Here is a 24,349-nt window from a genome sequence, read left to right on the forward strand (position 1 = left end):
CAGGTTGACTTCACTTCTCAGATTTCAGGATCTGTTTTCAAAACTGTTGAGTCTTGGCTTAAATTGGCGGAAACCTAGGGAAGTTCCGTTCAAAGATCATCAAAGGTGGAGCTTATGAGGTTAAGGTCAACCACGCTCATAGCGCTTTGCTAGACATAACTTCAGCTCAGATTTTTTTTAATCTCTCTTTTCATCAACCACTCACCTGAATATTTTTGCAGAAGAAAGCAGCAGTATTGGCATATATTTAACTAAGGCAAAGGATAATGCTGAATTGTTTAACCTTGGTACATTCAAACAACTTCAAGATAAGCGCCCAGTGACAATTGCCATCATTTATTGTTTCCCAAGTCATGAAAAGTTAACAACTGGAAAGCCAGTGAGTCGAAAAGAACGCTTTAAACAGGGACTTGCAGACACTGCTGCATTATCTCATCTCATTCAGAATCTTGTTTTCAACTATCTCACCGTTTCTCTGATAGCATTTGTAAACAGATGGACTTCTTCACACTTTTTTTTGTATGAAAACTTTCTTCCCAGGCATATTGATCTCTTGGGGATAATTCTGGGATGCAAATAGGTTTTAGCATTGCTCAGTGAACACACCACGCAGCTGGCACTGGCTGTCACACAGGGCTCTGCGACAATGCAAACGGGAAGTTTTGTCTTGAGAACCCACCTAGCAAAGACAGCATTTTTCAGTGCACTTCAGTTTTGGGAGCCGATTTTAAGAGCACGCTACAGAGATTTGATTTTCAGAGACCAGGCAAGCTGTATCGGCTACAGACTAACCGGATGGTGCCTCAGGAACATGTCTTTTTTCCCCCCTGAGGTTGGGATCAGTGCTGATGACCAAACAACACCACCGAACCCAGCAGAAAACCACTTTTCTTCGTTGACCTAAGTTCTAAGTGCCTTCTTGCCGGTCAGGTGAGGGAAACCCTGCTGCTGTCCAGCTTTTAGACTTGGAGATCCTATTAGCCAGGATACCTTAGTTGCTTTGACTGCACTACGCTTACCACAAATGCACGTGCACGTGAATATAGTTAAAGACATTGCACAAGTGCCTAGTGGGCAGTTAATCACAACCATCCATTGAACAGGCATTTTTGTGTGCACTGAACTTTCAAATGCCTGGGCTTGAATGCCTCCTACACAAGGTTTAAATCATCACCCGTGAGCACCTGGGCTGTACTGCCTGCTGGGGCTAACCAGCTCTTGAACTAACACCCTGGACGCAGTCTGAGTCTCTGACGGGGCTCGGTATGACAGCTTCTTGCGACCACAGGGATTTTTGTGATTGCGTCAGGCTGCAGAAGACAGACAAGACACGTCCAGTTTAGGATCTCTCATTGGCACATAGTGACCTGATTTCTCTGATAATGCTTTCAGAGGCTGACCGGATGGCATTGTGAACATAAGGTGCTTATCCTACAGCAAATCTCTGGTTTAGCCACTCCTTTGTGGAGCATCAGCCTGAAAATGTGGAATTAAATCCCCCACACCTGAAGATATTCACAGTCAATGCATCTGAAACACGCAAACAAATATTGGCACAAAGGTTGAATGACGACTTGGACAAATCCATATCCAGACACTGAACTTTTCTAGCAGAGACTCCCACCATTGAGACATTGAAAGCAGAAGTATTTTTTGGGAATTCCTTCTGTGCTGATAGCCCTGCTCTAAGATCAAAAGACAAAGCGTGATGACACAGTCGTGTGTTCAAAAACAATGTAGGTCATCCAATGGCTGCCATAAGTCTTGCAATACTGAAGGGCTTCTAGGAACCACAGACATACATGGGTTGGAATCAACACCTTTGCTCATGTCATTCAATGCAGGACAAGGGAGCTCTCTTTGCTCCCCACCAGCAATTAAAAAAGATACTTGATGAGTCCTGCGAAGAAATTAGCTGTGATGAAGACAACTGCTCACATCTAGTAAGAACTGGTTGATCTGAGACAAAAGACTGATGTGTAAGAGGGTTTTCCCCTCACTTTTAGCCTACAAGAGGAGAAAGTAATTGCTAAGCTTTAGATATATTCTCCTCAGAATAAACTTCAGTAAAAAGCGTATATGAACCTCATCTGCGTTCACCATCTGACAATACTTTGCGAAAGCTATAATGAGGGGGTAGTTAGCAACAACGTCAGACAAAATAGGATGAGGCAAGAGATCTCCAGACTTGGTCCAATGAACGCTGAAGTCACCAGGAGTCTTCCACTCAGTTTTGGCAAGAGTTATCTTATAAGAATATATAAATCTACAAACAGGAAATATTTATTCCTCTGCTTTTATGTTTCACCTGAGTTTATTATCCATGCAAGATTTCAGTTTTCCTTGGCAAATGCAATCACAAAAAGTTGCCATTGTAGTCCGTACTTTGGATAAACAGAACTTCTCCAGAGCTAAAACCCTGAATTCTTCAACTATACCTGGGCCCTTGCATCAGTTGTGGGCCACACGTCTAGAGGGCTGAAAAGCCAACAGCAAAAGCCCCCATTACACCTTTTGGGATCGTATTTTGTGTAAAGAATCCATAATTTTATTTCTTCTACTACCCACTTTGAAAGAAGAGATCCCAAAGCCTGCCTCTGCCCTAACACTCCCTGTCAGCAGGGATCGTTTCTCCCATGCTCCTGAGAATTCAGAGTCATAGTTGCCAAATAAGACAGACTGATTTGGTGTCAGCTGGTGGTATTAAGCTCTAAACCTTAAGGCTCTAAAGTCAGGGGCCACCTGGCTCACTTAGTTGACAAGGTCAGACCAGGATCCAACATCTGTTCTGGAAGGCATAGAGATACTTCAGAAACATCTTTGTTGGAACTTGAAGGCTGTGCAATTTTCATGCTTGACAGCCAAATGCACACAAAAAACACAAGACACAAACAAATGCATTTGTCAGCTTGGACAAGCTAAATTTACTACTTTTATATAAGCATACAGTTTGTGTACTTTGAAAAACCACTGACCAAATATGTTTCTCCTCAGGTAATGCCAAACAAATACACATAGAAATGAAAGGAAAACAAAAGGAAGAACAGATGCCTGTAAGTGAAGCCATAATCAGATGGGAGTTCTGTTCTACTACATGGAGAAAATGGCCTGGAGTCAAAGTCTGCTGAGGAATCACCATCAGAGGCTGATGCAAGACATCCCAATACCTCTAGACGAGGCAAAAAAGCATGTTTGGGCAGCAGTCACAATCCATTATGAAATAATTTGAGGATTCCTGCTTTAGTTTGTTCAAGTCAAGACCAGGACCTCACACAAGTAACATTTTTAACTTGAATAGCCCTCAACCTTAGGTTGAGGCCAGTCTGGGAAACTGAGTAAAAATACTCAGGTGCATTGGATGATGTCCCTGCATCCCTCCAGAGATCCAGAGCATTCCTCTAATTGTGCTAATGGTCTTTGGGGCTTATGGTTTTGCTATCAGAGAGAACATTTTGCCTGAAGGAGGATCAGAGAGTGTGGAGCACACTGGTTGGAGGGTGTGGGGCAAAGAGAAAAATCATACAGCATTTTTCAGATATAAAAGAAATGGACTTAAGGTCACATTAGAGAACAGAATCTTCATACCTGTTAGCAATGCTTTATACAGAGCTGTAAACACACATGACTATTTTACAGAGTAAACCCTGTGCAAACACATTTAATACCAAAAATGCTTTTTACATTTACTTGTCGTTTGTATTCTACAGATTCCTTCTGCGAGCTACAAAAGACAAAATAGAAATAAAATGTTTGCCCAGTGATCAGCAGCAGAACAATCAAACACAGCTCGTTCACCAATGTCCCGACTCAGATCTTGCAAGAAGGACTGGCAGCTCCTTTATCCTTGATATAAAAATGCTATGCATGGTCAGCTCTTCAAAAATATGAAGCTGAGAGTCAAATCTATCTAATCTCAAAACCAATAAGAAAATAAAGTAATAACAAGCACACAGAAGACCCAGAAATAGGTTCAATTGCTCAGTACATTACAAACATTGCCAATAAGAGAGCATGGCCACAGCCAAATACCCATAAACTTAACCCTTGGGAACTGCATTTGCCTGTGGGTTACAACAGGCCTCTGACTGTCCCCATTCAACTCCCCCAAATTCTGAAGGGCACCGAGACCACTTCTATCGTACGGAAAATGACGTTAAGAGAAACAGCAATACTATGAGTACTGAGGGAAAAATTATTATTTGCAATCTGCAATTTGCTCAATAGCAGAAAAGCTTTCTACTCCTCATATTGCCTAGAAGGAAAACCAAGTTTATGAACATCCAAGTAATTCTGGTTTAAGGACTCACCCCAGGCAGAGAAATAGCAGCATATGCAGGGGACAGCTAGGAAAGGACAGAAGATACATGAGTGAAGACCCCAATCGCTGCTAATGATGTCAGCAGAGGGTGCTTCAGTTTCTCTGTTATTCAGCCCTTTGGTATTATTCTTACCATTTATTTCAAGCTCCAGTAAGTTTTATTTATTAAGGTGATCACACAACTCAGGTGTCTTAAAAGAACAGCTGCCTTCTGGCTTCAGGAGAAAGAGATTTAATCTGATTAGCCTTAACACCTCTTCAGTATGCTGTTTAATAACCACCTCATGACATTCTTCTAGGAAGTTAAAGAACAGGCCTCTTCACTCTTAAAGCCAGATTTAAACGCCTAGAGGAGAGATTGAAAAGCTTACCATTGTACTTGAATCTGGTCCTTTACCACTATTTTAACAACCTGCTTATCTAGTTTCTCAGCCCTTTCTAAATGATGAGCTCTTTCTCACTCCTAGAAATTCACTTCCAAGTGGAGAAAAGGCTGCAGGAAAAATCATCATGTCCCTAGCTACAAACAAAATCCTTTTGTAATATAAAAGAAATCATTGATAGAAAAGGTTAAATATGCATATATACCGATAACTAGAAACAATAACATCAGCCCTTCCCCACCTTTTAGGCAATCCAAAAATGCAAACCAAAGTGATTCAGCCAGCTCCTCAGCCAGTTCTCCTCGTTCTTTTACTTGAGGAGCTAAATCCCTGTCCGGTGCAGAGGAACATGCAAGTGACACGAAGTCCGGTGGCAGCCAGACAGCTTTGGCTGCCAGGCTAATGTTAACAAGATGAAGGAGCCTGAGTGAATGAATAAACAGTACTGACTGAAGCCTTTCCCAAACAAAAAATAAAGCAATGTACACCCATGTCCTATCTGTGAAACGAGGGCCCTCAACCAAGTAAAGCGCTGGCAGGCAGATACTTTCCACCCTGCTCTCAGTCTGCTCATTTTAACTGTGGAAGGGGTCCAGGAACCATCGGAGGGTCTTGCCGAATACAAGGCTTGCAGTATTTCCTTATTTCCATCGGATTCCTTTTGAAATTCATACCTGCAAAACAAAGATGGAAAGGAGAGAAAATGGAGAGAGATGTTTAATTGGAGTGTGAAGAATGGCATAAGACTAATATCTGAAGCTGAGCCGTGTTCGTATGGGCAGGCTTAGATTATCAGTGATCTGAAAATAAAAAGAAATGTGATGGCAATTTTTTTTTTCTCTTCATTAGATTGCTGGAGATCACCCGTTCCCAGCAGCTTTTTTTCCCCCCATGTACCGAGGGTGCACAATCACTGAAAGTATGACTGCTGCTGTTGGAAGTTTCCACAGCCAGAAGAAGGTCCTCCCAGACACAGGGACAGTTCTCTCTCTCTCCAGAGCTCGAGTCCCACAATCAGCACATTACACAGTGTCTTCCCCTTACTATCATCACATTCATCATCTTTCCTGGAAAGAAGGCACAGGCTGACACTGGCTTGAAACTTTGCTTTCTGGGGCAGCAATTGTTTCTGATGGAAGAACAAAGTTCTAGGAAATCAGTGGTTTTGCTTCAAAATAAGAAGCCAGTACGGTTAAATTATCCCCCTCCTTAAGGCACACTCGTTAGCCTCCGAGTGGCTCTGCAGCTGCCCCTAGGCACCGGCCCAGCACAAGAACAGCAAGGAGCACTGAAGAAGTCCATCGGTGTGCTTTGCCTGCGGACTGTATAAAACAAGTAACATTCCCCTAGAAAAGACAGCAACGTGGAAGCACAAATCACACAGAAATCTCATAACGACGATACAAAACCAAGCCAACATTGTATAATTCCAGTCCAGAACTGCACCTGAAACAAGACGCTGTGTTCAGCTTTGGGCAGTTGCTGCATTAGGCCTAAGCTTTTATATCTGCAGTAAGAGTCGAAACGGATTCAGATCAAGCGTTTCCACACAAGCGGATCTGTAACAGAGACAAGCAGCCGTGTGCAGCAGAAGGTATGCCCGGTACGGAGGCAAATAAACAGCAAGGCCCGACCTAAAAAAGGTTCGGCTGCAGCTGGGGGCAGGAGATGGTTACCGTAAGCAGGCTGGAGTGCTCAGAGAGCCAGGGAAGAGACTAGCAGGGGGCAAGCAACGATCATCGACAATTACTGGGTCTGCAACGGAGGAAGGCATTCAGATTCCCTTTGCAGGAGATCTTCGTGGTGAATTTACAGGTTTTAACGGAGTGCTTCCTTTGTACTTCTTTCTCCCTCTCAGCATAGTACTTTCCATTGCTCTGCGAGAGCAGTGTCACTGTATTTCACCCACGGGAAACAGCAGCCTGCTTTCCAAGAACATTCTCTTTGGAAGCGCTTTTTATCAGAGAGACGTCATGCCTGTTGCGTGAAAAAAGCCTGAAACGCCTGCTGTTTTGTCAGATAGCAGCAGGTACCTCAGATTGAAAGTAATAGCTATGCTCAGCGCATGACATCTCAGTACTTTGGAAAGGTTACAGGTTCGGCCAGGTAGGACACATGGTCTGTCTCAGGCCAAGAGAGACAAGAGCCACCTCTGTGCGTTCAGCATCGCATTCTCCAATCCTTCTGGCTGGGCTGGGAACCCGCTATTGCTGCTGCAGATCGTCTATAGCTGAAGTCCCCAGTTGCTACTACACCTGCCAATTAAATAAGAAAGGAGCCCCAAACAGCTATAACCCCCTGACCCACAGGCATAAATCTGCAACGTGTTTGCTGCCCCTGACAGCAATGGGACTCTGCCTACAAAACAAAGCCCACGATTCAGTACTGGGAGACTGGAAAGGAAGGAAAGGGACCAGCTAAAGGAAAACTGCAGAGAAGCACAAGGATTTCCACCTAGGTTACCTAAATGCAAAAAGGAATAAAGCTTTTAAGGTACTTTATCAGCTGGAATGAATTTGCTGGGAACCTCAAATTAGTAATTTTACGATGAAAAGATTAGAAGAGGGTAAATAAGTAAATAGGAAATAGACTATTTTAGATCAAATTCTGTACCTTTAAAGTTTAATGAAAGTTATCAGCTAGACATTTTAATGAATTTAGAAACTTTAAGATTTAAAGTGTTGTTATTCTAAAGAGCATACCTAATCCTTTTATCCTAGACTTGTTCATGGTTTAGCTTTTTTAACTGGGGTCTCACTGAAACCAGGGATACTATGGACATACAGCAAGAAGCAAACCGAGTGTTTTCAGACTACCGATGGTGCCAAATCACCACAGTAAGGATATATGAAAGTGGACAAGATTGCTAAAACTACCATATTTATATACTGAAAGCACTGATAGGATGGCAGAAATTCCAATAACTGCTTTAAAAAGCGCTGATTCTTTCTGCAGGAAATCTTTCTTTTGCTATCAAAAGTAGCTCTAATTAGAACTGGAAAATTAAATCTAATTCTTTCATTGCGCATCTGAACAAGAAGCTAAGTTAACTCCCAGCTGACTTACTCCCTCCTTGCATTATCTTGTTCCAGAGCCAAGCAAATGAAGCTGGTTGCAGCCTTGTGCAGGTACACAGGGTGTTTTAAGTAAACAAAAAGGTACACAGGCAGGGAATACTGAGCTTGTAGCTGGAAGTATTGGCATCTGACTAGCAGTTCACAGGGAGGCACCAGCCAGTCAGAAAACAAGAAAAGGAAAAAAACACCTGAGATTTGTTTTCCAAAAGGACAACTGTACCATTTGAAACTGCCATCCAGAATGCGGCTACGTTAAAAAGCAACAAAATGCTTTGCCCTCACTTCGAAGGCTATGGCTTTTCTGTATCTCCCCTTAGAATAAATGGTCTCAAAAGACTACAGGGTGGCCCTCCCCTTCCACTCGCTCTAGGTAGGGAATGCATTTGGCTAGAAAAGGCTTCCAAGTACTTCAATGCAAGTACACTTTTACTTCTGCAGTCTTTAGACACCCGTATTTAGGACAAATACCATCTCAGGTAATTCTTGTTCCTGGTAGGGCTGCAGGTTCAATAATTGAATTTTTAGGAATTTACAGAGTCACGCTTTGGTTCATCTCTCAAAATATGGAGATGGCTGCAGCCACAAATAGATGGTGACGGAATACTGCAAGGCAAAGCCACCGTAAAACTTCACTTTTGCAGCCTCTGTTCTTATCAATGAGCAACTATGCTCTGATACTGTTCTGCCCTCAAAACAAGAGTAAGACCTTCTACAAAGCAGGAACTGATATGAACACTTTATGCTTTGATCACACTAGATCATATTTCTCTTGACTGAGAAGAGCATTAAGTAGGTTCTCTTATTTCTTCCCAATCCAAACACTCAATAAGTTGATTGAGAAGAGAGAACAATTTCTTAGTGGTACAATGAAGATAATACTCACCTGCATGGAAAATTCTGTGAAGTTTGCAGATGGAAAAACCTTTAAGTGCTGTGATTTATCTATAATGATTACTTAATTAATGTAATGAAACCATAAATCTTTTACCTTTATGCGCTTTTTTGTTGAGTTTGGGTAATTTTAAGCAGCAGACTTTTTTAGCATTCCGACCTAAGGGTGAAAAATAATACATGACCAGTGAAGACAGATAATGCAAACAGCTGTACATATACATGTACATATACATAAATGGGTTAGAGCCCACAGACATTTTGATTACCATATTAACCATTGAAATCCTTGAATAGAGAGATCTGTGAAACAAAGGATCACCACGACCGATTTTTACATCTGTGCATAGCTTTGTCCCTAGCATGGAACAGGAATTAATTAGTTCTTTCCCATCATTACTAGTAGATAGGCCAGATACATTGTGAAGATTTTTTTTTTTTTACCCTTTGAAATGTCACATGTTGGCAGGCAATACAAGCAGCAAATTCCAGCTGTTCTAATGTAAGAAAGAGACTCTGCACTCTTTTTATAGTTACACCACTTAATGAAAATATAAAAGATTACCAAGAGGAAAAAAGAGGATCTCTGTGTCCATGTGCACAGAAGCATAGAATAAATTGCTCTGGATGGGCAAAGCCATTTAATTATTCCCTCCCTACTAGACCCAAATAAGTGAGCTGCTGATTGCACTTGACACATTATGTGCTGGACACATTAAAGGGAGAAGAAAGGTTGACTCTGGAGCAAAGGTGGAGCAGAAAGGACAGAGGTAGGTGATTTCTCATCCACAAAATCTCACATACGCTCAATGTTTCTGGAAATCCCTGTGGCACAGTTCTACAGCCAAGGCTAGTGATGGTGGGTGCTCTAGCATCTAAGAGGTTTGATGCGTCTTGTCACCATCATTTCATTCTGATGTAACAGGTTTTACATAAAAAGTACATTCATCTTGCACACCCAGGCACTTCTACTTCCCCATCAGTGTCCTTTGCACGCTTCCTCCCCCGCCTTCTGACCCAGTGAAGCACCAAACCCCTACGATGCACATTAACAAAAAGAGAACATTAATACAGGATCCTGTGTGTATTCATTTGGGTTTTATTGGGTATGGCTGCCTCCTGTCCTCCCTGGACAGGCTTCTGCTATGGTCCTGAAGACACAACTAGAAATTCTCCAACTCCCTTTGCACTGTTCCTTAAGTTTCCCTCAAGGGGCCTAGGAAGCCTGAATAAATAGAAGTAGAAAATGCAAAGGGAGCTGAAGGACCTCAGGTACCACAGCTCTGGCAAACAGCTCTACCACTCAGAACAGACTCCGGTAGATGAGAAAACTGGGCAGCTGACTTGACCAGTTTGAAAGACAGCTTCCACATGTTTCTCCACACTCATAGTTACACATAAAGTGATTCTTATGAGGTTTCTAGAAAATATGAAGCATGGCAAATCTGCTGACCCTGACCTTTGGACGTTTAAGCTTATTTGTTTTTCCTTATCTCATATTCATTCTCTACATCTTGTGTAAAATAAACACCATGGAACAATCATGGTGGGTCTCCAAGATTTCCAATATTAAACATCAAATCTCAACAGGTAACTCTAAAAGTTACATCTTTAAATTTAAAAATCCTACTGAATTGTCTCCCTGCAAACCTAGAATGGTATCTCCAGAGATGTGGCTATAGACAAACGGAAAAACCTCTGTTTTTAAGATTTAAACTTCTCTATGAATTTACACGCTTTGGAATACTGGAAAATGGTAGCTGGGTGCCACAAGGTAATACAGCAGTTAAAGTGTGGAATATCAGTGGTGGTAAAAAAAAAAAAAAGTCAAGACTGATTGAAGGTCAGGAGAGGTACTCTCCCCTGTTTCACTATTCTATAAGAACTTCTCATTTACTCCAGTTCTGGTGACCTGACTCTTTCATATTTCCTTGTTCCATGAGGGTAGAAACTTCTTCTATTAATGTGTTGCTTACTATTCAGAAAATATATTATTTTTATATTGACAGATGGTTATCTACTGGAAAAATACAACAGGAATTTTTTTCAGAGGAGCGGGTTTCAGAACACAGATTAAGGTAAAAATTAATCATGCTGTACTACATGCAACAGGCTGTAACAGAGAGGAAACATTACTGTACAAATGAAAGCATTGATATGCAACCACATTCTGCAGTCTAAGTCCTTTCCTAAAGTCATTCTCTCCTTTCAGTTGTCAAGCTCTGTTTGTTTTCTTTAATTAAAATTAACAGAGAATAAGCATTTTATATCACAAAAGGAAAAAATAAGAAAAGGAAGGAGACAGTTGCATTAGAAGAATATACTGTACCTTCTGCAGTAAAGGCATTGAGGCACAAAAGAAAGACAAACAAAAAGCCACAAAGTGCCAGGAGCTTCATCCTTCCAACTAGTCACCAGATGCCTTCAAGGAGGCTGAAGGAGCGTTCTGGTCTGCCTCCAGTGCAACCTTACCTTTTTACAAGGTAGATCGAAAGGAATGCTGTGTTCAGAATGGGTGGAGATTTGGCCTTTGTATTGCACTTCAAGGGATGAAAAGAAACAGCCCTTCCCATTATAGGAGCAGTTTACTCAAAACCAGGCAGCAGTTAGCTGCATTAGAGTGTCCTAGCAGTTAAAAAGGAGCACCTGGCTTTGAGTATTAGAGTATACAGAGATGCTCTGATGCAGAGTGTTTGTCCTGTGGTTCACCGCAGCCTCCTTAGATGACCCGATGTACCCCTTTACATGCTTGGAAAGGCAGACAGCACAGCTGAAATGACGCTGGGTGGACAGTGAACTGGAACTGAAAAGGCAAACCAAACCCAGAGTATTTAAATCAAAGCAATTGCCAATGTGTTGTTAACGTAATTAACAAGACAGCTGGTTAAGCAGCAGATTTCTGGGTTTATTATTAACTTCTCGGTATCTATTATATCTGGACAATTAAGTCTATTACAGAGATTCCAGTTAACAATCAAGATTAAGAAGTCCATCAAATTCAACACAGTATCAAGGTTCAGAGAGTGTGCATAAAAAAAAAAGCACACTTCAAGGAGGGATCAGCTGCAGAGCCGAGTCTCTTAAATAAGGCAAAAGTTTAGGTTTGGCAGCATCTGATTCTCGCAGCTTATTCTGATAAGATTTGGGTCTCAAAGACCAGAATATGCTATGAGCTATGTAGCCTTAAAAGCCAGGAGCGGTACCTGCAAGCCGCTCGGACTTGGAATTGCAGCAGGACAGGAGGCTTCACGGCGGTGCACGCACGCTGCCCTCTCCCCTGCCCCCAAATTTCAAAGGTTTCGTATTTCAGGTTTTGGGTTTGGCTTGTTTCTTGCACTGGATCAGCAGCCTTCCAAATTGGGTCACCCCTTTATCTACCGATTTCAGCCCAAAAAGCTTATTTCTACATTCCTACTTAGCAATATGCAAATATTGTGAAGAACGCTAATGCCTGACAGTCTTTTTTTTGCCAAGGCTGACATTAGCGAGGCTCTAGGATCGAATCACTAACACCACTTGCTACAGATACCTCAATCGTTCGGACTGTGGTAAGGTTTTTAGTTCACATCACTGCTAAACTTCTCAGAAAGTACTTTTACAGTTCAGTCAATGATGCAGAGAAAAATGAATGGGACAACAGAGCATCGATGTGGTTTTTATGATCTCAGGCTTCTTCTGAATAGTTGAGATATATGGATGTAAGCCCTCATCTTGCACTTTTAAAATCAAGATTTTTGCTGGTTAACACAGAATCAATCCTTTATTTTCTAGAGAAGTTCTACACTCCCCTCTAAAAGGGGAACAATCATTACTATTACCAAAGTAGATTTTGTCAGTTAAGCATTTTATAAAAAACTAGTTACATAAAATATATAAACTAGAACTAGTCATGTAAACTAGAAGCATTGGAGGAAGGACTTTTTGACATGGAAACATCTCTGCAGTCCATTTTATTAACTGAATCAAATTTACAGCTTCAGTGTACCAGCAGAAATATTACATTGCTTTGGATGAACTCTAAATGGAGAAGAAAGTGTGGCCAGAGCTTTGAGCACAGAATGAAATCTAAGCTGGTAACAGCAGAATCTCTTCAGCCTGGCTTTCCTGAAATAACCTTTTCCATTCCATCAGCAACTTTCCATTTTAGCAGACCAAGGCTGATTTGTTACCAAAGGATTTCAAACTTGCATTCGTGCCAGTTACATGGCACAGCCATGTGCCTCCAATTCAGGAAAACCTTTGACTGTATTTCTCTCCAGCCTTGCTCAGGAAAGCACTCACTTCATTTTAACAACATGGCAAGTGACTTTCCTGTATAGGGTGTTAACCTACACCGAGATCTCAAGATGGAAATTCTCAGTTTTCCAGGCGAGGCGATACTCTTGTAAAGGTGCGGTAGTCACCCCTTAACTCCTGCACTACCCGACAGCAAAGCTGAGATGAGAGGGGGCATGGGGAAGAAAATGAGATTTTAGATAGGACATATGACTTTACAAACTATTTTCATTCTTCCACATATTAAGTAAAATTTTAGCAATTAAATAGAAGAAAAGCAGGCTAGATGGTAATTCACTGTCAGCAAAGCTACTACAAAACACAAGAAGGAAAAGTATAGGCAGGCAAGTCATGCTGAAGGACTAGCACAGCATGCAGCCCTTGCAATTACCTCCTTACTGGTGACTAAAACGTAGAGAAACAAGACAGTCTTTGTTACATCTTTTCTGTCAAAATATCCAGTGAGAGATTTTGAGCAGTGACAATCTCACTGCATATACCAAATATCTGCACAGATAGTGGAGAAGAAGCAGACATGATGTTTTTCATGGAAAAAAACAAACAAAAACCAACCTAAACTGAGCACGTGCAACAGAGCTGGGAAATTTCATGGGCTAGTCAGCCGACTCGCCAAGGTTTGCGGAAGATCTGAAATGGCACATGAAAGGATAAGTGGGAGAGTCATTTTTCTGCAACATTCAATCAGGCTGCCTGAATAGTGAAGCAAGTATGTATCTCACTTAGTGACTACAGTATTTTATCTCCTTTACACCTTCTGAGAAAGTTCTAGGCAAGCTCATGTGTACATGATGACATTGCACGACATAGGACAATAATCATCATCACAAAGGGAGTCCAGATATAAGCAGTTAATAGAGATTCTCAGTATGGCTCTGATAATTAAGAAAATAAAAAACAATATATGCCTAATTCCACAGAACTCAACCCACCGCACTTTTAAATCTTGAATCAAATATCACTTAAATCTTGAAGCCTTTAATTGTTCTACAGATTTAAGCCTGTAAAAACCTAGGCAATTACAATATCCTAAATTTTGGTCTTGTTAAAGTCAGTGAGGCTTTTTTTACCAAGTTGACTCCAAGCCAAGTTCTCCATTATGTTTTTGGTGGGTTTTTTGTTATTTGGTTTTTTTTGTTTGTTTGTTTGTTTGGGGTTTTTTTTGTTGTTGTTGTTTTTTTGTTTTTTGTTTTTTTTTGGGTTTTTTTTTTTTTTTTTTTTTTAAAGAATCCCAGGTCCTACTGAAATGTCTGGGAAAGATGGGACAACAAGGGATGCATGTGTGGAGTCTGAAAGCAAGAAAGGAAATACACGTTATTTTCCCCATAATGTGTTTTAAGTTGTATGCTTCTAGTTGAATTAATTCGGCTTTTTTACAGACAAAAATTGTACACTGAACACAATTGAACGATTTTTTCCAAAAGCTGTATTGCTTTGGTTTTCCTGGAGGAAAAAGAAAGGAAAGGCCTTGCTTTACTGACAACTCAATTTTGTGACTTAGCATAACCATATACAGGTAGCAACCATGTGAAGAGAATATTTTAATGGTAACCCAGAAAAAAAAAACCCTGGTTTGTAATCAAAAGACAGTCTTCCTAACGATAAATGGTTAAAGCTCTCATGCAAAAAAATCTTGTTACTTATTCTGACCATTTTAAAGCTTTTTACTCCCCAAAACAATTTTAATTTCGTTGATTTTGAGATGGTTATTTCTCAAATTAACACTCAAGGTCTTCTCATGCTTCTCTTAACAAAGACTACCATCTCTGTCCCCCCGTGTCCCCCCCCCAGCTCTGTTGATATTAGGATATCTTTGTTGATAACTGAAAAATAAAAAAGGAAAATCACATCACTGAGTGGATCTCAGCTCTGCCTCTTAAAATGGCAGCTGCCTCACCCAACTGGCTTTCTTCCTTAAACATAAAGGTGAACTAGAGATGAAAAAAAAATCTCATAAAAGGCACACATTAACTCAAACCTACTAAGACTTTATACCCAAAGAATTTTTCATGTATTTTTAGCATTGAATAGAATTGAATAGAGAATAGAAACCTTCTCTTTCTGTGTGCACGATAAGAAATAAAAAATAAATAGAAAAGAGGAAGGTAACCAGGTAAGGTGGGAAATTAGTTGCAACAGAGCCTCATCACATGATGGCTACTGTCATTTCCAGCTATGTTCATTTAATGAAACTGGAAAAGTGGTGGAATGTTAAATGCACTACAGCTGCTGCCAACACCTACCTCAAAAAAAGAAACATTTTTCTTCTGAAATGTTTACAACACAATATTGGCAACAGGAGTGTTTACAAAGATTTATTTTTCTAAATGTAGATAACTGCATTGCAACTTCACTGTCCCCCCTAAGCAAGAAAGCACGTGCTACTTGGATGCCCCGTTTGTTTTCTGCTTGGAAGAGGCAGGCTGCTACTCCGTCTCCTCCCTTACAACAATCCAAGCCTTCCAGCTACTGCGATGGGAAATGAGGCAAACCTGTACGCTTATCACTGCCTGCCCAAATGCCCCACAGAGGGGAAATGGAGCAGGTGGAGGGAAGCTCTGCTGCCTGCCCAGGGGAACAGCTTTAAATTATTTATGCTTCTGCCTTTCAGCCTGCTCTTGTATTTCTCATTCTGAGTTTGGAGAAGCCAAATCAACCACTTGCTTAAAAGCTATTGTGCCAAAAAGAGCACAAAGGACTTTGCCAGATGAGTCTGAAGTATTGCCCACAAACCTCCAAGTCTGCTTGCTACCAAGGGAGGCTGCCACTATCTCCACAGCTTTGGCTGAGCAAATAGGAAGATGTTACCTGCAAAGTGGTTCTGGCCCTCAGACCAGAGAGGATCAGCAATCGCTACTCCAGAGCGTGGCAGAACAGTCAATCTCTGTATTTTCTCTTCTCCAACGTGTACAGCATTTGCAGCCTAGATACTCTCATCCATTCTGCTGAAGACACATCCCCTCCTATAAGAGAAACCATCCTTAGTCTTACATTCTTTGATTCTGAATCTTTATTTCACATAATCTGCTTATAACCTTTGCCATTCTGGCTGCCTGGGTACTCGGCATGTCTGTGCCAGTAATTATGCTCGTTTAGGTTAGCTTTTTACATATCTCCTCACCTGGTGTTCATAATCACCTCCAGTTTCTGCCCTTGAGTCTGTTCTCTTCTCATACTGCTTTCTTCCCTTGCTTTTTTTTCTCTCTGTCATCCAGTTCTGCCCCAGTCTCCTTTTTCCTTTATTATGACCTGGTAATAGGTGAACAATATTTTTTTGTTGCAACTGTTTAACTGATTTTTTTTCCCACTTAAGCTATTTTTTTCCAAGGCATGAGTCTGTTTTTTGGCAGAAATATTTTGACTTTTCAATAAAATACAAGCACATGAAAACCTAAGTGTTCTTTTTTTTTTTTGAACCGGTCTCAAATCATATACATGCTTAGACTTTAGCATCATTCCTCATGGGAGAGAACGTTCAAGCATAAAATTTCCCACTCATCACATGGGCTAAATTGTCCATTCAGGATCATCTCACATAATACGTTGTGACTAGAAACCTGCTGATGCATACACCAAGCCGAAACAAGCTAGCTTTTGAAATCTTGTGAGAAGTCGGAGCTCTCCCTTGAGAGACAGAAAGGCTTCTCTCACCATCACCCCTCTCTCGCCCGCTGCCAGGCAGCCCACGCCCTCCCGGCCGCAGCGGCAGCCCTGTTTCAGATTCACAGCACACCCTTGCTACCTGGCCTCTTCTCCACAACCTTCACCTTGCTGTAGCCACGCCAACTCCCATCAACCGCCTTCCCGAAACCCATTTATTTCAAGACTACTTCCCCACCCCTCCTCATGACTGCAACTTTCCATTCCCTTCCTTGTTTGTATAAGCAAGCCTTGTGTTCTGCATATACCAGCAAATACATCCACATACTTGAGAGCGACGTGCCTAATTATGGCTGGAAGGCCAAAACTGGCTCAAGTTAATGTGGGTTTTGGTTTCGTTTTATTTGTTGGTTTTTTGTTGCTATCTACTCAAGTGTTTGTTAAAATCCCCTGCTTTTCAAGGGGACTTTTAGTATGACAAATATACTAAGGAACGCTACAGCTATGGCAAAAGTTGAGCCTGTAATTAAATTAGCCTCCTATAGACTGGGACTACAATGGAATGTAGTATACCCCCTGCACTATGGAAGACATCTATTTGAAGTACTTCAAATAATCAATTTTAAATATGATTTAAAAAAGCAGATTTTAATATCCACTCTCAATCCTGTTTCACATTTGTACACATTCATTATTTCCCTAAGGAAAGGTTCATCAAAGTTGGTTGATATAACCATAACTGTCACATCAATTTTTACAAAATACAGCCTTTGCCTACAAGGCACTACTACTTTTTGCAAACCTGAAGGAGGTACAAACACTTCTTTTCACATTCACAGAGCTCACTACATGCTTATTCTGCTTTCAATATTCATAATTTTAATACACTAGATTCACCTACTAGAGAATTAGGTAAATTTTTAATTTGTGATTTTTGCAAGGCTCTGCTTAACTCCTGCCTATACAGCTGTCAGTCTCCCCATTTCCCTGGCATTCATGAATTCCTTGCTGTGGTGGTAGGAGTTATTCTTTGATGTCACCAGCTCTACCCTTCCTTCCTTCCTCCATTGCTAAGGTCCTGTGCAGGTGTTGGTTATCCATTACCTTGGCCTGCCATTACCACAGGGCTGATTTTTCTTCCTTCCAATATTTATCCTTGCTGCTCCTTCGCAGGTCACAGAATAGCGGTAGCAGCGGGGTTCTTGACTCCCTCTTTGTCAGGGCTCTTCCTCTGCCTTACGCCCTTGGCTACGCCGCCTTCCTTCCCGAAGGGCACACGTTCAGTTGGCTACCAAACACGCTCTACCTAGTCCTGCAACTGCTGTTCTTGAAAGCACGTTCAGCTCATTTCTCACACCTGCTAATTTTCCATTTCCTTCATTTTCAGCACAGTGCTTTGTGTTGTTACTTACATATATATAAAAAGGACAACTGGCACACCTAATTATGACCATAAAACTCCGTAGGATTTTTTGCAGGTCCAGGCATGACTCAATGATAATGTAAACAGAATACAGATAAACATTCCCCACCTTTTACAGGAATTCCTTATTTTGTTATGCATACCAAAGAACATTACAGACAAGGCATATATTTATCCTGCAATCAAATTAAAATCCGACCCTAAATATTGATTACAACTGATGTTTCTAAGGATCTCCATGATGTTTCAAGTAATCCTACTTTAAATCATGATCTAAATAAGCAGCTGCATAATTTTTAGCAGTTTACTTCAACTTTTTTAACAAACATATAAATCAGTTATTTTCCTAAGAAAGTGTTCTTCACAGTCGGCTGGTATAAGCAAGAAGGTCAGACCTGACTCATGTACATATTTTTGGTTTGCACAGCAGAATACAAGATGAAATTTAGATCTCATCTTATGAAAATATTTAATTTAATTAGCTTTGCAATTTTCATCCAACTTGCCTCACCTCTAACACTGCTGGAAGCTGTGAGGTAATATGCACTGGCCTTCATGACACCTATATAATAGTACACATATAAAACAATAACACTTGGCATGCCCGGTGCCTTTATACAACTTGCATTGCTCTCCAAAAGACAAAGATGATTCCTCCCTGTTTCTGCTCACGTTAAAGAGCAGGACAATTTTTCTTAACTCTTCAATATTTGAAAAGAATTTGGTAAGGCAGCTTATTTTTTCTTTGATAAATGATCTTCAGTTTATAGCAAACTTAGAATTTAGAAATGGTTGCCATACGTTCACTTCAAATTTTGAAATGGACTCATTTTGAAAAGAAGAAAAATGCATTTAAATAACCCTTCCACGTAGTATTTAAGTAAGAACTGGATTTTTATTTCAACATTCAACCATCTCAGGGACCTTTAGTCATCGTAATAAAGTGGAGACGGGCTCTTACAACACAGGAAAGAGTACCTCAGTCTGTAGCAACCCTCAGTGAGGATGGCTGTTCAGACCTGTAACCTGGCACTGGAAGGCCATCTGCTCCAAAGGCAAGTAACCTGCTGGCACAAGCTCTGAGCTCCGTCACTAACCCAGCACTCACCCACCCCCGTTTTACCAAGCAGGAATAGCTGCTGAACACCACCCACCCCCGTTTTACCAAGCAGGAATAGCCGCTGAACACCACCCACCCCCGTTTTACCAAGCAGGAATAGCCGCTGAACACAAGTATAGCACAGAACTGACAGTCTAGAAACACAAGTGTCTCATTCACACATACCCCACGCGTCTCAGAGCGAGATCGAACCACCCCTCCTTTGCCAATGATGAAGGGAACAGGTTCAGAAAGACATGCTATCTTTGTTAATTCCTTCACTCAGTTTTGACACCATTTGGTCTGCTCTTGCAGACATTGTCACTAAGCTTCTGAGTAAATCTTTAGCACTACTGTAAGGTATTTCTTTTTACTAACTTGTACACTAACTTTAACTGAAAGATAGTCTGTGAGGGTTTTTTTTTTTTGTATGAATGAGCAATCTTGTAATATATTATGTATTCCCACTTCTTGCTAGTGGTCCTAACACCAAAAAGAATTACTGGAAATCCATTGTTTTCATTACCACAGTTTCATTTAGAGAAATAGCATGACAACATCATCTTCTTGGAAACTGAGTTGGCCAAGAAGGAATTTGCCTGGGGTAGGGAAGGGGGAGGGAAAAAAAAAAAAAAGAGCTTCTGACCAATATCAGGGAAAGAAGTAGAATTAAATATTTAGCTGGAAACTCCAAGATTAAATGTAGCTTCCATGGAAAATACTAGTTAGACACTTTTATGAACTGTACGGTGGTCTAGGTATCTACGGAAGTACTGGACTTCTTCCTAGACACTAACTCACCACCACTGCAATGGTGAGATAGCAGAGGCATGGTTATTTACTTGTATCAAGGTAATGGCTTTTGAATTATAGGTCTTCATTTACTGAGTGCAAGCCTAAAATTACTGCACCATCTCACCTAGACTGGACACAGGATGGTACACATCTACCATCACTACCAATTCACCTTACTCCTGACTGCAGTGATGGTCCTTCCACAGATGAAGATCTCTTTTTCCTCCTAAGCACTACAATACATCCTCATCCATCACCATCTTTTCTAAGAAAAATGATACCACAAAAAAAAAAGTAAAAAAAAACCCCTAAACTGCAAAACCAAACAAGAAAAACCGCACTTAACGACCGGCTACGCCACCTGGACGCTCACAAGTCTATGGGGCCAGGTGGGATCCACCCAAGGGTACTGAGGGAGCTGGCGGAGGAGCTTGCCAAGCCACTCTCCATCATTTACCAGCAGTCCTGGTTAACTGGGGAGGTCCCAGACGACTGGAGGCTTGCCAATGTGACACCCATCTACAAGAAGGGCCAGAAGGAGGATCCGGGGAACTACAGGCTGGTCAGCCTGACCTCGGTGCCGGGGAAGATTATGGAGCGGTTCGTCTTGAGGGCACTCACGAGCCATGTCTGGGACAACCAGGGGATCAGGCCCAGCCAGCACGGGTTCATGGAAGGCAGGTCCTGCTTGACCAACCTGATCTCCTTCTGTGACCAGGTGACCCGCCTAGTGGATGAGGGAAAGGCAGTGGATGTGGTCTGCCTGGACTTCAGTAAAGCCTTTGACACTGTCTCCCACAGCATTCTCCTAGAGAAGCTGGCGGCTCACGGCTTAGACAGGTCCACTCTTCACTGGGTAAAAAACTGGCTGGACGGCTGAGCCCAGAGAGTTGTGGTCAATGGAGTTAAATCCAGTTGGTGACCGGTCAAGAGCAGTGTTCCCCAGGGCTCAGTTCTGGGGCTGGTCCTGTTCAATATCTTTATCAACGATCTGGATGAGGGGATCGAGTGCTCCCTCAGCAAGTTTGCAGACTACAGCAAGCTGGGCAGGAGTGTTGATCTGCTGGAGAGTAGGAAGGCTCTGCAGAGGGACCTGGACAGGCTGGATCGATGGGCCGAGGCCAACTGTATGAGGTTCAACAAGGCCAAGTGCCAGGTCCTGCACTTCGGCCACAACAACCCCAGGCAACGCTACAGGCTTGGGGAAGAGTGGCTGGAAAGCTGCCCGGAGGAAAAGGACCTGGGGGTGCTGATTGACAGCCGGCTGAACATGAGCCGGCAGTGTGCTCAGGTGGCCAAGCAGGCCAACGGCATCCTGGCCTGTATCAGAACTAGTGTGGCCAGCAGGAGCAGGGAGATGATCGTGCCCCTGTACTCGGCACTGGTGAGGCCGCACCTCGAACACTGTGTTCAGTTTTGGGCCCCTCACTACAAGAAGGACATGGACGTGCTGGAGCATGTCCAGAGGAGGGCAATGAAGCTGGTGAAGGGCCTGGAGCACAAGTCTGATGAGGAGCGGCTGAGGGAACTGGGGTTGTTTAGTCTGGAGAAGAGGAGGCTGAGGGGAGACCTCATCGCGCTCTACAACTGCCTGAAAGGAGGTTGTAGCGAGGTGGGTGTTGGTCTCTTCTCCCAAGTAACAAGCGATAGGACGAGAGGAAACAGCCTCAAGTTGTGCCAAGGGAGGTTTAGATTGGACATTAGGAGAAATTTCTTTACTGAAAGAGTGGTCAGGCCTTGGAACAGGCTGCCCAGGGAAGTGGTTGAGTCACCATCCCTGGAAGTATTTAAAAGATGTGTAGATGAGGTGCTTAGGGACATGGTGTAGTGGGCATGGTGGTGTTGGGTTGACAGTTGGACTCGATGATCTTAGAGGTCTTTTCCAACCTTAATGATTCTATGATTCTATGATTCTATGATTCTTGAAGCAATACATCCCTTCAGGATTTCTGAAGAACTTGTAAGAGCAAGACTAACTCATCAGATTCCTCCCCCCACCCAAGACAACATAAGGAAACAAAATTCCAGATATGTTTGCAAATTATATTTGAGCCCCAAAGGAAAGAGAAGAAATACAAGCTGAGCTGAAATGTAGAAGGCTCACTCTCCTATCACTTATGTCTCTTACGGAGATGGATTCAGAGAAAACTTGGGCTCTCAGTAAAAGCTTCAGCAGAGTTCTCCTATCCCATCAAATTTCTAGCTAAAAGGAAAACCATTGTTGATGAAGTACGTGTTTTTTCTTTCCCTCCTTCCTAGTCATGTAAATCAACTGAGGTGACCATAAATGCTTTGGGGGACAGACTGTGTTTCATTGCATTGAAATTGTGCCCAGTGAACTGAATCATGGGATTTTAGCTCATGCAAGCTGACACAAGTAGCTGACACTAAATGAAAAGATGGAACATTCCCCTCAGACAAATGTCTCTCTGTAGGAGCTGGCAGGAAGAAGAGAAGTTGAAACTCATACCAATATAGAAATGCAGACAGCCTTAGCCTTTAAATGCCTTAGTTCAAGTTCTGGACTTCATATTACCAACTTATTGTGGTTGTTAAATGATCAGCATATCCACAACGTACGGAAGAACCAGGAAGAGGCCACCATGGCCGAGTAACAGCATTTATACCCACTCAGAAGGACAAACTCCTTCTGCTACCCTGAAACCACCTCCTGTCAGACCAGTACAGACAGGGTTTAATCTATGTTTTTAAGAAAGAAATCAATATGCAGATCAATCACAAAATCTTTCCAGAAGCCCTAAAGGCTGACAGCTGCACAGTATTTTCTGCTTTGGAGGCTTGCCAGCTGAATTAAACGCCTTATCTATTCAGGAAAAAGAAAAGCGAGATGCCTACCCAGAGATTTGTCATTGTACCACTTCATTTCCTCATACCAAGTTTTCTGGAACTAAGCATTGGGCAACCAGACTAGTTATTTCGTACATAAGGCCAGATAGTGTCTTGTATTCTTCTATTATCTTTCTGAAAGAAAGAAAAAGCAAAGAAAAAGTGCTTTCTGAAGCAGCAGCTGAGAGTGAAAGAAGGATGAATCTTTTAGAGCCATGGTAAATGGCGAGAGAGATAACCCTCTCTGCCCAGGCGCCTGCATTTTTCCCCCCTCTGGGGGAAGAAGTGACATGCAGCAGGAACAGATCTGCTTCCGTAACAAGAAGGTTACACAACTCCTCTCATCACCCCATCACAGAGGTGTGAGCTCTGGCAGATTAGCTGTCAAAAACCGTTTCCTAAATCACATCTTTGAACTAGAGCACTGGACTACCACAAGAAGAAAACGTTTCCCTCACACGTAGCACACTTAGCACTGCATCCAAGGTAACTGTTTTTGGACTGAAGCCTTGCCTCTGCTTAGAAGCCTACAGCTACCAGATAAGCTGGCCCTCATCACATCTAAGGCCTTGAAAGAACAGAAATCACATAAGAAACCAGGGGGGAAGGGGACACATCTGTTATTCCATCTTCACCACGTTGCCTGCAGGAGGAAAGTTAAAAACAAGCAAAATAAATACAGCTACAAGCCCCACCTTAACAAAGCAAGGCTATCCAGAAGAGTGACCTGTGAAGAGACAGGAGAGTGAGCACACGGACTCAGAGGCCGCGAACACCACACACGAGACCCTCGGGCGCCTCAGCTGCCGGCTCTGCAGAGCCCTTACTCCCAGAAACGGAGGAGTGGCAGGACACTTGCTGAAAAAGCTCCGTGAAAGATGTTTTAAACCCTGCTCCGGGACAGTCTCCTAAGTGATTATCAACTCACCATAAACTGCTGGGAGAAATTATAATCTCAGTCTTGCTCTTCATTCTGGTCTTTGCTAGTTACTTTATCCCAGACGCTGTCATCACTGCCTCTAACATAGTGAATACAACTACACCCTGCAGTTTCTACACTACACACCCTTTCCCTTTGAAAAGGGAGGCCTGAGAACTATGTTGGTTCACCATAACTTTAATTCAATAGGTTGAATTAAATTAACTTTGTATCCTGAAAGTTCTTAATACTCCCTGCCTTCTCACAGCTCAAAAGTTAGTTTCATTTATCTCTAAATTTAACAAGACCATTCGCTCCAACTGTTTTATTCTCCTTATGCCACAAGTAGTTGCTTCAACCTGGTTAGAACAAATTCTCATATACAAAATGCGGATTCTTCTCAGAATGGCATGAGTTTTTAACAAAATATTAATTAATCTTATAATATATTAGCTTACCACCTCTAGAAATGACTCTCTGAAGATTGCAATTTTAAGATGTTATCTAGTTTCTTTCTGGCAAGTGCAAAAAGACACTGTGGAGCATGCCTTTATTTAACAATAAGAACTCAAACTACTTTTTTTTCAAGATTTTGAGAGATATCCTTTGTGGCTTTTGAACAAAGTGTTAGTAATGCAAATCTAAGGATATATCCCTTATTCGCCTGGATGATTCAGAAATACTTACCTCTGCACACAATTTCC

At 42.0% G+C, this 24,349-nt stretch overlaps 1 long non-coding RNA gene across 1 annotated transcript; it reads right to left on the bottom strand.

Annotated features, from left to right (window-relative positions):
- Positions 1-3,252: 3,252 nt before the first annotated feature.
- On the bottom strand, positions 3,253-24,349 carry LOC142084150 (uncharacterized). The gene is made up of 5 exons (XR_012674263.1): positions 24,333-24,349; positions 16,084-16,211; positions 13,518-15,925; positions 8,767-8,829; positions 3,253-5,375 (listed from the first exon to the last, which is right to left on the bottom strand). It is a non-coding gene; the product is annotated as an uncharacterized LOC142084150 (long non-coding RNA).

The sequence above is a fragment of the Calonectris borealis genome, chromosome 7 (assembly GCF_964195595.1).
Source record: "Calonectris borealis chromosome 7, bCalBor7.hap1.2, whole genome shotgun sequence".
In the NCBI taxonomy this organism is placed as follows: Eukaryota; Metazoa; Chordata; class Aves; order Procellariiformes; family Procellariidae; genus Calonectris; species Calonectris borealis.